Source organism: Sminthopsis crassicaudata, chromosome 4 (assembly GCF_048593235.1).
Source record: "Sminthopsis crassicaudata isolate SCR6 chromosome 4, ASM4859323v1, whole genome shotgun sequence".
In the NCBI taxonomy this organism is placed as follows: domain Eukaryota; kingdom Metazoa; phylum Chordata; class Mammalia; order Dasyuromorphia; family Dasyuridae; genus Sminthopsis; species Sminthopsis crassicaudata.
In genome coordinates this window covers 273195678-273210247 of record NC_133620.1, presented here as the reverse complement: position 1 = coordinate 273210247, position 14570 = coordinate 273195678, and the positions used below count along the sequence as shown (strand labels likewise).

The 14570-nt window shown below is 38.2% G+C and overlaps 2 protein-coding genes across 3 annotated transcripts in view; one reads left to right on the top strand and one right to left on the bottom strand.

Moving 5' to 3' along the window:
• The window catches only part of SUPT3H (SPT3 homolog, SAGA and STAGA complex component), a 592076-nt gene extending 588395 nt beyond the window's left edge, over nucleotides 1-3681 (bottom strand). Inside the window, exon 1 of one of the 2 annotated variants that reach the window (XM_074310762.1) lies at nucleotides 3663-3681. The gene's annotated coding sequence lies outside the window, so the exon portion shown is untranslated. The other variant, XM_074310761.1, reaches the window with a different exon arrangement.
• The window catches only part of RUNX2 (RUNX family transcription factor 2), a 256627-nt gene that overhangs the window by 52684 nt on the left and 189373 nt on the right, over nucleotides 1-14570 (top strand). The window lies entirely within an intron of this gene.

Here is a 14570-nt window from a genome sequence, read left to right as displayed (position 1 = left end):
AAAGCTAATGGTCTCATTTTCTGTGCTCATCCTTCTAGTCCTCTCTGCATGCCTGGACACTGTCAATCACCCTCTTCTGCCTGATAATGTCTAGGTTTTCATGACACTGTTCTCTCTCTCTCTCTCTCTCTCTCTCTCTCTCTCTCTCTCTCTCTCTCTCGCTAGATCTCCATTCATGTCATGCTCTCTCATCGTAGATAGTCCCCAAAGCTCTGTGTCCAGCAACTACTTCTCTTTTCACCTGGTGATCTCTTCAGTTCCCACAGCAGCTATCCTCTCTTATGCTGATGATTCACTTATGATCTACTTATCCAGCCCTGGTCTCTCTCCTAAGCTCCAGTTTCATATCACTTTATGAACATCTCAAACTACATATCACATAGGCATCTCAACCTCAATTATGTCTACAGCAAAACTCATTTTCTTCACCCCAAAACACTCCCCTCACCCCACCATTCCTATTACTTACTATAACCATCCTCCGAGTCACACCCAGGACAACCTCTTCACTCACATGCCACATAGCCAATCTCTTGCCAATCTTGCCATTTTTTCATTCACAATATCTATTGCACGAATTCCATTCTCTCCACTCAGACAGCCACAATCCTAGCTCAGGATCTCATGGTGATCTTCCTCCCTCAAGTCTCTCTCCACTCCAATTCAAGCCATCTTGCTGCCAGTCACCTTCCTAAAATAGGAAGCAGGTTCAAACATTAACTCCACTGCCTGCTTATTGCTTCCAGGATCAAATATAAGATTCTCTATTTGACAAAGCTAATCACAACCTGGCCTCTTCCTATCTTTCCTGTCTTCTAAAGACTTTATCCCCTTGACTTATATGATCCACTGGCCTCCTACACACACACACACACACACACACACACACACACACACACACACACACACACACACACACCCACCCCACTATATCTTCCCACTTTTTCACTGCCTTTTTACTGGTTGTTCCTCATGCCTGGAATGCTTCCCTCCCCATATCTACCTCCCTCATCTTCCCAGGGTTCTCTCCAAGATTCAGCTCAAATTCCTACCGTTTCAGATCTTTCTGGATCTTCTCCCTCCTTTCCACATCTCCCTTTTCTTCACTCTCAGGTTACTATTCATCTGCTCTATATAATCTGTACAAACATAGCTATTCATATGTTGTCTGCTTCATTTTATTGTGAACTCTTTGAGGGCAAAGACAATAGTTTTGGCTTTCTTTACATCCCCAGCATTTAAAAAGTACCTAGGACACAGCATAGCTTAATAAAATGCTTGATGATTGAATGCCTTGAAGTCAGTCAGATGACCTAGGTTACAGTCTCTACACAGCCCTGTGACCCTAGAGAAAGTTATAATTTCTCCCAAGTCTTATTTTCACATTTGTAAAATGTAAATAATGATATTTGTACTGCATATGTCACAGAACTGTTATGAAGAACACATGAGTTTATAGAACATACGTGTAGGGCTGACAGGACACTAGAAGTAATCTGGTCTAAGTAACCTTGTTACAGATAAGAAAACTGAAAACAAGTTAAACATCCAAGACCATAACAAGAGTTAACAGAGATAGAATTTGAACTCAAATCTTCTGACTGCTGATCCAATGTACTTTCCATTGCACTATGCTAATATAGGTAATGAATTCCATAAAACACAATGCATTATTCTTCTTCTACACAAGGCCCACTTTTATACCTTGTGTGGCAGTAATCCTAGGTTTTTAAAATGCCAAGCAATAGACCACAAGCTCTGAAAGGTTTAATACAGTAAATTGTAAAGTTTTCCAACATAATGAAGTCTCCTTGAGGGCAGGAACTTCCCTTTTTGTCTTGGTATCCCCCTAGAATTTAGAACAGTGACAATGTAGGTAACAATGCTTGCAGAACTGTAGGAGTATGGACCCAGTGATGTCTATCCTCTGATACTAGCCAAAATTCAAAAGTTTGACAGAAGGCTTACCACTAAAAGATAAATTTTCTCATGCAGTTAAGCTACAGTCAATCTAATAAGGCTGAGGAGACAATTACAAGATCTAATAACATAGGCTCTGATCACTTCCAACTTAGACAATTACAATAGTTTATTGGAAGTACTTAATTGCCCTCCATCTCAAGATTTTCCAGGCCACATTCCTCATTTCTGCCAAAGTGATATTCCTTAAATGCAGGTCTAACTACTTTTCTCACTGAACTCCAATTGTTCTTAATTACCTCTAGGATCGAATATAAACCTCTCTATTCAGATTTTAAAGCCCTTCACAACTTGGTCACAACCTCATTTGTTAGACCTTACTTCAGTTTCTGTATTCCATACTCCAGCAAACCAGCCTTCTAGTTGCTCTTCAAAAAGGCCATTCCATCCATGGGCCTAGGATGGATATTCCCCAGGCCTATAATGCATTTCCTCACTTCCCACATCCATAGTCCCCGCCTTGCTTTGAAATTCAAGGGCTACTTTCCAAGTAGATGCCTTCCCAGCGCTCTCTCCTAACCCCCACGTTAGTTTTATACTCATATATATCTGCCCCTTTCCCCTAGGAATGCAACCTCCTGGAGGGCCGAGCAGGTTTGTGAAATCAACACCCACAGGGTCTAGCCTGGCATACAGTAAGATTGTAATGAATGCTTGCTTAGGAACCGAATACTCATTTAGGAAATTCAAAATTCCCACAAATCTCACCCCAGACAAAAAAGAAACTAAACGGGACTCAAAGGATCTGGGTTCAAATGTTACCGTGGGCGAGTCACTTTACCCTCTGGGTCTAATTTTCCTCATCTTTAAAATCAAGGATAGATTCGAAGCTCCTCTACCAACTTATAACTAGAGCTTGAACCGCCTCCAACTACCACCTCCCACGGTCTGGGAGAGTCCGTCGGTCCGGCCGTGGAAGGCACTCTGCCAGAGATGCAAACCACACACAACAGTACTGGCTTCCCACGCGAGCATCCCCGAGCGCATTAGAGGCGCGGGAGGACTCGCATCCCAAAGACAATCAGCTTTCCCGTGCGCCCGGGAGGGTCCCCAAATGAGGGGAAGAGGGAGAGGAGGCGGCGCGAGCCTCCCGGGAAGGGGGGTGAGGGGGCGGTGCAAACGCTCCGCGCGAACTGCGGCGCCCGCTACCCCAGGACCGGCATAGCGCCAGTCTGGGCTCGCGCCGATCCTCGCCCCTCCCCCACGACGCCCCGCGGCCCCAGGGCCACTGCAGCTCCAGCCAGGATGCACGCGAGACTTTCCTTTCTACGCTTTACTCCCTCCCACTCCCCATTTACCATCACCTTCGTCTTTTCCCCATTCCCCCCAGCTCTCATCCCCCCACCCTCCGTATCTCCTTGCCACAGGCTCCCTCCCCCTCCAACCTCTGCTTTAATGAACCCTTGGTGGGGCGGACGGACGGCTGCGAGTCCCGCGCCGCGGAGGTGGGGACGGCCGAAGCTGGTGTTGTTCCCGCCGCGGCTGCCCAGGACACTCTTCCGGGGAGTAGGGGGGATGGGAGTGTGGCAAAGGAGAGGGGGCGACTGAGGTCGTGGGAGGGGGGAACAAGATGGCGTAACTTCTATTTCTTGTGCGGGGGAAGGAGGTACACGGTTGAGACAGTGGAGGGGGGAAGGGAGCTAAAGCAAGAAGGAATGACTTAAGACTCCCCCACGCCAGACCTAAAGAGCACGGAAACTCGGACGCATGCGCCTTTCGTCTACGGGCGTTCGCTAGTTTCTCTCGAGCTACTTCCGCCACGCTCCTGCGAGGCGGGGGCGGGCCAGGGAGGGCTGGGGGTGGTCTGAGGGCTGGCACCCGCTGTCTGCGGCCATGTTCTTCGGCGTCCGGCTCGGGACACGCGGTGGCTGGCGGATTCTGAGGGTTCCAGTTTGAGAATAATGGGAAGTGTTTAGAAATGGGCCTTTTTTGAAGGGTCGCGATTTCTCGAGAAGCTAGAAGAGGATGTAGAGGGATTTATTTTGAGTCTTGTGAGGCAACTTAATGAGCATTTATTAAATCCCCGCTGTGCGCCTGGCGTTGTGTCTAGTGCTAAGAAGTGGAGGGGAAAGGAGCAGGGCAGATTGGAGTTTGAAGTCCGGAGAAGTTCCGGCCAGATGTTTGCGCTTGATATAAAATGCTCTTCTGTAACTGGCAATTAGGACCCGAATCTCCAAAGACCTTTATAGCGCTAATACCATGATTCTGCACCGAGGGAAATTATTCCCCCCATCTGCCAGGACTTTGTGCTAAAAATGGGGAAGTAGAAGTGGGTAGGGGATAATAGAAGGGAGAGGTAATTTCTGTTACCCAACCCAACATTGCACACGGTTCTTGGCCACCAACCCCACGGGTACTGCTCCGTTCGCTTCAATGTTATCTGATATTTCTCCCCAAATTTTCTTGTACGTGATGAATATTTAACACCCATATTATACTGCCTTTGAGAGCTTGATTTTGTATGAAAATTTTTGTATTCTGTTTCCATGTATGTTTTGCTTAATTTTATCCTTTTTCTTAGAATGCTGAGGTTCAAAATGAAAAATTGAACATGTTTCCCACATCATTAGTATCAGTCTCATAAATACATAGGTAAATCAGAGATAGATAATCCAGTTCCTTACACTCTTGTAAGAAGTTTAGAATTCATGTCTTTCTGAAATTGATTTAAAAAAAATTTTCTTCCCATGCTGCCTGGGAGAAGAATAAGCATGTTTGTGCATTCTTGCCTAAATTTCAACAACAACACATTCATATTTACAATGTTATATATGGTGACTTTAGTCACAGTTATCTTAAAAATAACTGTTAAGATTAATTTTTAATAAAAATTAATATATTAAGGAAGAACTAGTTTTTAAATACTTCCTTTGTCTTTATTGGCTATATGACATTAGGCAAGTCACTTATATGCCTCAGTTTCCTCTTCTGAAAGTAAGAAGCAGGGTATAAACGGGGGTGGGGGGGTTGAGGGGGTGTCTCTGATTTCTATTGGTATAATCCTTTATCTACATGTTCAGTTATCATTTTTTAGTACACGTGGTCAAAGCTTTTGTTTTTTGTTTTTAATGATTTCATAATACATAAATTTAACATATTACTGATGAGGTATAGCCAAATGTTGAAGTCTTGCTAAGGGATACCTAAATATAATTAGGATTGAGGTCTAGTGGCAGGTTCAGGGTACAGGGAGTCAAATGGAGCTCCCCTGCAATCCTTTTGGATTCGGTGCAAGGATACAAAGTTAAATGAGTTATAATGGCAGCAGGAGAGTTCCCTGTAAATGAATTTACAAGCCTGAAAACCTAGATTGATTAAAAAAAAAAAAAAAAAAAAAAAAAAAAAAAAAGGTTTATTGTAGGGTTTGGAAGCAAGGTTGAAGTCTGGTTAGGAATTAGATAGAGGAAGAAATACACCAGAAGTGGCGGGCAGAGTCTGTGATGCAAAGCATTGTGCTTACATGTTTCGACCCTCTGCCAAGAGATGATTCTAGCTTGACTCTTTTATTTGCTTGAAGGGGCCTAGGGTGGAGTTCCAGGTTGATTCCTGAGGGCCAGAACCCACCAAGTGGATGGGGGTGGGGGTGGGCTGAAAACCCAAGCCAGCTCAGATCCAGTGGGGGCTGAGTACAGCCCAAATTAGCTCAGATATGGATCTCTCCCCTTGGAATACAAATGGGTGATTTTCACCAGATCTTGTAAATCAAAGGTCAGTCCTAAAGGAAGTTGGAGATCAGAAAAGGAATCTTAAAGGAGCCACTGCCCCCATCATTACAAGATAATCATAATAAATCTTGAGACTCAGTTCAATATAGGTTTTAGAATTTAGAAAAAGGATGTTACTCAGTATGTGAAGCTGAGACAACCAACTAAAATCAAGATGTACCTAAAGAAGTCATCTCAAGCTGAAATATTTTAAGGAAAATTTCATTAAAGGAGAATTGAAGGGGCAGCTAGGTGGCGCAGTGGATAGACCACCAGCCCTGAATTCAGGAGGACTGGAGTTCAAATGTGACCTCAGACACTTAACCCTAATTGCCTCAGGGAAAAAAAAAAAAAGAAAAAAGGAGAATTGATAGTATTTCCTAATTTAAAGATAACCATGTCCATTGTGTCCATCACTAGGATAAGTTTGACAAGCCTTGTCCCAGAGTCCAGAAGCTTGTTGTTTGTTCTTCAATCTCAAAGAGGACCATGATATCAGGAGGTGATGCCAAGACCTGCAAGTGAGTTGTATTTCTGAGTCCAGTGGCAAGATAGAGATTAAGGCCACTAGACGATCCTGGATAAAATGGGAGACTTTGGCCTTTTTTAAGCTAACCCTAAGGGTGTTCCCCTCCCAGATTCATTTATTTATTTATTTAGATTTTTTTTTTTTTTTTTGGATTAGGCAAAAGAGGAAATTCTTTGCCTCTATTACTACCTACCCTTAATCACAGAGTGGAGTCAACCTCAGTCAAACTGAGACCCGGGAATTTATAGAGAGGGCTGAAAATACAAAGACTTTTTCAGCAGGTAAAGTTTATCACCTAGTTAGCAGAAATCAACCAAAATAGGAACCTACCAGATGACATCTACACATTTAAGTGAGCTCCTTCTTAGTAGTACAATTCTTGAAGTATCTTATTACCATCTCTCTCTTAACCACAAAACTTTTTAATATGATAATATCTGAGGCCTTCCCACCCATCCCAATGTAGAATGGGATTAAAAAGTTTATCTGAGAGTCTTTCATGCTACTTGCCCTGGGTATATTTTGCAGTGCTTTCTACAGGCCCCAGAAATACTAGTTTATAGTTCTGTTTCTTCCCCTATCACCAAAGCAGTGAGTTTCCCTGGAGCTATTTTTGACTTGGAGAGTAAATCAAATTTTATTATGACATTAACAAATGTGTGAAAGAGATTTTTTTTGTTATCCATAAATTTGCATTAGATAGATGCCTTCAGAGTCATACTCATCTTTACATAGCCATAATTTAGTCCAGCAGACAAAGTGATTTGCTAAAATTAGAAACTCTTGCTCCAGGTCTTTAGAATTTATACATAAATATATACAAGCAGTGAGATACATCATGAAAAATCATGTAGAATTTCGAATGTGGTGATTAAAGAGGTCCAAGAAACATAGTTTTGAGGTGATTTAACCATTTTGTTAATGAGACTAGCACATAATTAATACAAGGATGATAATTTGGCTGCCTGTTTCATACCAAGACAATCATGATGTGGTAGTGGGCTCAAGGCTTATATGTTCTTTTGGAAGAAAAGTGTCAACTATAATTAGTAAACACAGTGGAAGGTGAGCTATATTAAAATGAGAGATTGAAGGTAGCATCATACCATCCTTGGATGGAGAAATTGTCTCTATACCCAGACCACCTCCAGTCTTGGATCAAAAATGTATGCCCCACCCACGTCTGTGCAAAAGTCAATGGCTATTTCATAGGATGGTGTCTTCAATATGAAAGTGAGTCCAATTTCGTTATCAGCAATGTCCTTCAACAAACTGAACTTTTAAAATTGGGACTTTAGGAAAAAAGTGTAGAACTCTGGATCTCCCCAAATTATTAGTTATTAATAATAATTTCAAGAGCCTGAGAAATTGGGTCTAAATCAAAACACTTCCTCTCTTGGGGCCTTAATTCTTTCATTTGTAAAATAAGGAAGTTAAAATAAATCTTTGAGGCCCCTTCCAGGTGTAAATCAATGTTCCTATTATATACAAATATATACATATATACACATACACACACACACACATATATATACATATAAAGAATAATGGGAGTTAAAGACATCACAAAAAGAAAAGATGGTAGTTCTAGAAGGTCTTGGAATATTAGTCATTTATGAGCTGTGCTGCTACCTCCTGTAGCCTACTAAAAACATAACTGTCTGGAGTTGGGAGGGTAGGTTAAGTTTTACTTTAGAATACTCATGATTTGCTTACAATTTTATAGGCCTGTGGAACTTAGAAGGTCAGGAAAAATTTTTTTCCACAAAATACCATATCATTAACATCAATTATCCTAGAATATAAATACTATTGGGGGTGTCATTTAAATACAACAAGGTAAAACAGTGAAGTTCTTGCTGAAGTAAAGAGATTGGTGACTTCTGGTCTCAGAAAAAGAAAAAGAACATGTGGGAAATACACAAAAGGAGACCAAGTGAATTCATCATACCACAAAAATGTCTCCATCCTGTCGACAAAGTCATTAAAGAAAAATGAAGCATTGTTTCTGAAGACTTACATTCCTTTGGCATAATAATTTCAATATAGAAGCACTAGTGCAAAGAGGAATTGCACATATTTAAGTTAAAATGTCTGCTTTTAAAAAGTATTATGTAATAACAGAAGTCCTCCATGCTCCACAGAAGAGTTGGAGCCACTGCAGAAGCCACAACTAATAAAGAGCCGTCTGCAGTGTGATGGAGTCGTTTTTTCTTGCTTCTGCCAACAAGTCAAAACAAATGCCAATGTAGACAATTCATTTCAAATGACCTGCAAATGATGGTGCCCTACAAATACTTTTACCCTTTGGTGATGTGTAACTATCTTGGTTTTTAAGAAGCCTTTTAGTGTGTGTATGCATGCATGTATGTATGTATGTATGTGTGTGTGTATATATACGTACACATATACATTTGTGCATACTTGTGCATGTATTTGTTTGCATATTTGATTTTCTATGTTTTTCTTTGCTACCTTAGCTTTCTTCTGTGTTGAAGCAATAATCAAAAAAAGAGTAGAATGTGAGAATTAGGGAACTTGGCTGTATTCAATTTATTTTAATTTTTTGGCATTAAGTATCTGAATTATAGTGAAATGTAGCATTTGCAGTTTCTAAGCTGAAACATATCAATTTCAAATGTTAGACTGTTTTAGAGACAGATTTCTCTCACTGAGAAGGATCCTTAGCTTTGCCAATAAAAATGCTATATAACCTTGGGCAAGTTACTTAATTTCTTTTAGAATTCAACCTCCTCATGTATAAAATAGGATTGGGACCTCTTCACATTCTGTAGTTCTTTGATGCTTAAAAGCAAAGATGACCAAAGAATAAACCCTGAAATTACATACTCACCTTTGTACTACCAACAGTGTTAACAAATACCTCCATTCACAGAAACTGTTTCCAATTATAGAAGATTCCTTCATAAAATTCAATTCTAGAGACTTTTAAGCTGCCCAAACATACATTGAAAGCAATGGTAGCATGACCAAAGGATTAAATTTGTGTCAAAAACTAGTTCTTTAATTGTGAACCTTTCAGAAACAAACTCATTAAGTAATTAGGAAATCAATCTACATTTCAGATACTATACACAGAAAAAAATTCACTATATACATACTGCATTAGCTTTTGTTTCATAAATGTTTCAGAACTGCCCTATACAAAAAACTTATTGAATTTACTTTTCTCTGAAATTAATGCTATACTTACAGTGAACCAAAAAAAAAAATTTTAAAAAATCAGGAAATTTTAGATATTAGCTCAAAGTTACTGATAGGTAACAACTAAATTATCAATAATCTAGTGAAAGTAACAGTAAATCTGGAGTCAGAGGACTTGGTTTCAAATCCCAGGTAATAAGAGAGCATACAGTGTAACCTTGGACAATTCATTTAACATTTGAGAGCCTCAGTTTATTTGTAAAATAAGGGGCTTTCAGTAAATTCTATGGTCCTTTTTGCTCAAAATGTAATGCTCCTATTACATTTGTGTTTACTAACTATTTCCTGGAAATCATTTCAATTAAAAGCATGCTGTTTTCTTATAGTCTCAATGTTTAAATGGATAAATAGGTAGAATCATAAGTTCATTTGCTCTTATAATTGTAGATTAAGTGGAAATCAAAGAATAATACAAAAAGAATACATGCAAGCCAAGGAGGAGTATGGTGTGTCAGGAAAAAAATACTTTGACTGGCAATGGATAAAAGCCTTTCTATTTCATTTAAACAAAAATTCCAACCTTGCAGCAATGACCTCACCATCCTCAATATAATTAAAAGAATTTGTTGCATTCCTAATTGTATAAGACTTTGTAAAGCAAATTAAGCAAAAATGGCCTCTGTTCTCTAGGAAGTTGAAATTTAAAAGCCTATCTGTGTGTATATACATATATATTTGGTCTAAGACCATAAGATTTAGTCTAATTTGCTATAGCTAGGACCAACCCAAAAGTATCACTTTTAGTACTCAAGACTTAACATTAACTTGGAGATTGGCAACTTCTCAGAGGAGGTATGCCAATTTATTCATTTCTCTTTAAAAAAAAAAATGGGAAGAGATATTTAACTGCACATCATGCTTTAAAAACCTATTTCAAATGCAACCAAAATCTAGGAAGCAGATCTCAAATCCGGGATATCAGTTAAGGATTTTCTGCTAATACTTTAGGTGTCATTTAACCTTTTCATCAGAATTAATTTAATAATTAAGAATTGGGCAAAGAAAGACAGTCAGAAAAACTTGGTTTTAGTAGAAATCTGTGACCAAGGACAAGTTATTTAGCTTCAGGAAACTCTCCAAAACTATAAAATACGCACACATACACATACACACACACACATTTGGGGCCATCTTAATTGATGAAGGGAGGCCCTATCCCCCATGTCAGTTAATGTCACAGAAGGACCAGAATATTATTACAAGATAATAATGGTATATTAAATTACAGAGATCTCTTTTTTATCTAGTCATAAAGATCTCATGTCTCTTTATGAGGTAGGCATGTATCTCTAATTGAGGGGAGAAGGAATTTGCTAAGAACACTAATTAGCCAAATCTCTAGAGCTTTAAATAGCCAGGCCCATTAAATCTTAATAGTCATATATCTCAGAGCACTTGTGGAGTGAGATCCATATAGGAAAAGACAGTTTTTCCCCATGACCATCAGCCATTTCACTTTGGAGAGAATCTAATGGACCAGTAGGAGATATTCAAAGCAGACAGAAGTATAGAGAAGCAGTTGCTGAGAGAGGAGACAACATCAAGGAGGGTGATCCTTGATAATCAAGAGTCAAGCTGTGAAAATAGACCCTATGAACTTAGCATAATGAGTCTGTGAAGGAAGTAAAAAGGATGAGAATTAAGAGACTAAAAAGGATAGGCAGAAACTTTAGAAATTATGTTCTAAATAGGTAGAGGAAATATTCACACAAATGAAGATAATAATTAATTGAAGAACTTCCCATTTTTAAAAAGTGGGTCTTTTGAAAACCAATGAATCAGCAAGTAAGTAGTTAATACATACTATAGTAAAAAATTAAAGTTTCTAATCTTAAAAAGAAATGCCATTAATGATGTCAATAGAAAGTTAAATTTTTCATTCCTCAAATGAGTATACCACTATCCCAAATATATTTGTGTTCTTGCCCTCAGAACCCACAAGCAGACTGTATGACTTTTGAGTTTCACTTAACCTTTCTAGGCCCCAGTTCCCTCTTCTGAGAAGAAGAGTTAGAATAGATGCTCCCTTAAGGCTTGCTTTTTGCAGATATGATTGTATAATTATGCAAAATATTGTTGTGAGATAGTACATGAGGTTTTCTGAGCTGATCTCCCAAACTGTTTTCAAATTGGCAGGTCTATAGTTCTCAAAAAAAGAACTACCCCAAGATAACTCACTCTCAGAGTCTTAGGGACAAATTTTTTGTGGCAAGGGCCCTTTGCCTTCTACATAGAATCAGTCAAAGTAGAAAGGGAAATTCAAAAGTGAGGACAACCTTTGTGTTTTGGGACAACTCACAATTCTGAATAGTAGGACTTGATACCTTCAGGAACAATCTTCTTCACATGAAGCTGCTTCTCTGACAATTGTTCCCCTTCGGAGCCTCCCTTTTTTCTTGCTCAGTAAATCCATTTGTTTCTTTCAAATTGATGAAGTAATGAAAAATTATTTTAATTAACAATCTATAATGAAAGGACATTGAAGAATTGTTACACTAAAGATAAGCAATTCTCTTGAGCCAAAGAAATCCAGAGCTGCTCATAAAGACAAACCCAGCCAGCTCTTCACTCAACACAATTCCGCATTGCAGAATCAGATTTCAATATTTAATTACAACAAAATCAAATTTTTCAGGTTGACTCCCTGGACAATGCAAACAAACCCAGCCAGCTCTTCACACATTTGAATTCTATATTATAAATCAGCTATCAGTTTTTCTTACAGCATTCCCTTCTGATTCTCCCTATTCAGCCAAAAATGGCAATCACTCAGCATCTCCCATCACAGCCTTTTTTTTTTTTTTTTTTTAGCATATTTTCTGTTCTTACCTTAGCTCTTCCAGCTAGTTCATCCATTTTTTTTCCTTCTAGCTTCCACACCTTAGATCCATTAATCTGGGTTCTGCCATTATTCTGATGGCTATTCCCAGACTTTAGTGGCTCAAATCAGAAATTCCCTGTGCTCAGTAACTTATATTCCTCTTATGATATGAAACTCACAAAATGATTATGGGTTGCAAAATGTGTTACATCTCATTTAAACCTCACAACAGTTCTGGGAGATACTAGTTTTATTTTACTTTACAGTTAAAGAAAGTTAAGAGAGATTAGATTGAGAGAGACTTGCTCTGGGGTAGAATTTGAATTTAGGCTTTCCTTGCCTTCAAAAATCAACCTTTAGGTTATGAAACCAACTGTCTACATTTAATCATTCATAGTCTCAAACACTTATTTGATTTACAAGTTTGGGAGTTTTAATCTCCCAAACACTAAAAACTGTCACATGCAAATGAGCTGAGTTATCACAATTATCAAAGAAATCCTCTCACTTTTTTATGGAGTCCTCTTAGCAGTCTCTTCTCACAATTTATTAGAAAGCTATTTATTTACACTTGAGTTTTATAATTTGTTTTGTGAACAAATTCTTTTTTTCTTCTTTTGATAAAGCTATTTAGATCTAAAAAGAGTAGGGCATTATGTCCTTTACAAATTGATTTAATTATTTATGGAAAAATTTAATTTTTACTCCTTTCAAAAGTCAAGTTTCTTATATATAAAAGGGGATTATTTTGTGATTGAAAGTTAAAGGTTAAACAAGAAAGCAAATGACTTCATAACCATTTTCATGACTCAAATGAAGAACCAAAAATCTACAAATGAAGTTTAAATACTAAATTCTAGGAAAGAAATTTAATATTTTATGTCATGCTATATCCTATTTATGATAAATAGTTGTAGCTCCTCAGGAACTATTAAATGTTAAATTTTCCTTGCTTATATAAGTACTTGATAAATGACCCTCTTCAATGTCTTTATGGTGGTATAATTATTTTTATATTTATTGTGGATTCTTAAAAATTATTAGCTAAGCACAAATTCTGACAGAACTAAGATTTTGAAAGTGATTACAGAAATAATATGTATCTGCTGTCAAAAGACCAGTCCAGCGAAATACAGAAAGGCTTAGCAACGTCACACACACCTTCCTCCCTCAAACGCCAGGAGAGATTGAGTCAGCTTCTGCTTCTCAATTCCTCTTCCTCCTCCTACTCTTCCCACACACGTCACTTCCCCCTCTTTGTCCCACCAATCAAGTCAGCACAGAACAGCTGGGGAGGGTCAACCTTCAAATAAGTTAATAGAGAACTGTCCAATTGGCAATTAGTCTCAAGTGCTTCATTATCCAAGTGCATTGCTCAGTTCTAGCCCTTTACAAGGAGGACCTGAGTTCTGGCCTCATACACTTAACAAGTCCTAGCGGTGTTACCTTGGGCAAGTCACTTAACCCCAGTTGCCCCAGCCAAAAAAAAAAAAAAAGTGTGCTGGAAAATATGCTTAAACATTAAGAAACAAAACAAACCCATGTCTTGTACATTATTCAGAAACGTTATTCTTATTCACATTATCAATTTGTTATAGCAAAGATCAAAATCATTTTAGAAGAAAGGATTTTAAAATTATCTGTTGAAAAATTATCCATGCATATGTTTTGAATATAAAAAACTTAATAAAAAATTATCTGAAGATCTGGCTTGCAATTACAAGAACTCTAACCTTCCTATTCAATAGAGGTATCAGTTTTCAGAAAGAGAATTAAAAACAAAAAAAGACATCACAATTTCCAATCAAAGTTTAAGCACTGAAAGTAGTTACAGCAAGGAATCCAGAAGTCACTTCAGCCTGCAGATACCTTATTTCCTTTCCAAGTAGGGAATATGCTAGTCAAAGGCATTCCTTGATTTAAAAGAGACTTATCTGCAAAAACTTCGCAGAGGAAGAACTAAACATTGATAAATGCAGTCATCTTGAAAAAAATGGTAATGAGCATTAAAAGGAAAAGGAAGCCTGCAAAAAGTTGGGATATGAGACGCAACCAGATCATCTCAAGATCATCTCAAGTTTCATTTAAAAAACTAGAAAGAGTATAACCAATAGACAAAGAATGGAACAGATCCATCAGCATTTCAATTAACAATTTTATTCTTGATGACAATGAAGTCATCACTTTTAAACTTTAAATATTTCAGTCCATAGTTTGCTATATTAGGAAGTGGAAATAATACCAAAGATGCATATGGGAAAAGTAACTGAAACAAATAGGTTAAACATGCACACAAATGCATCCTGGGAAA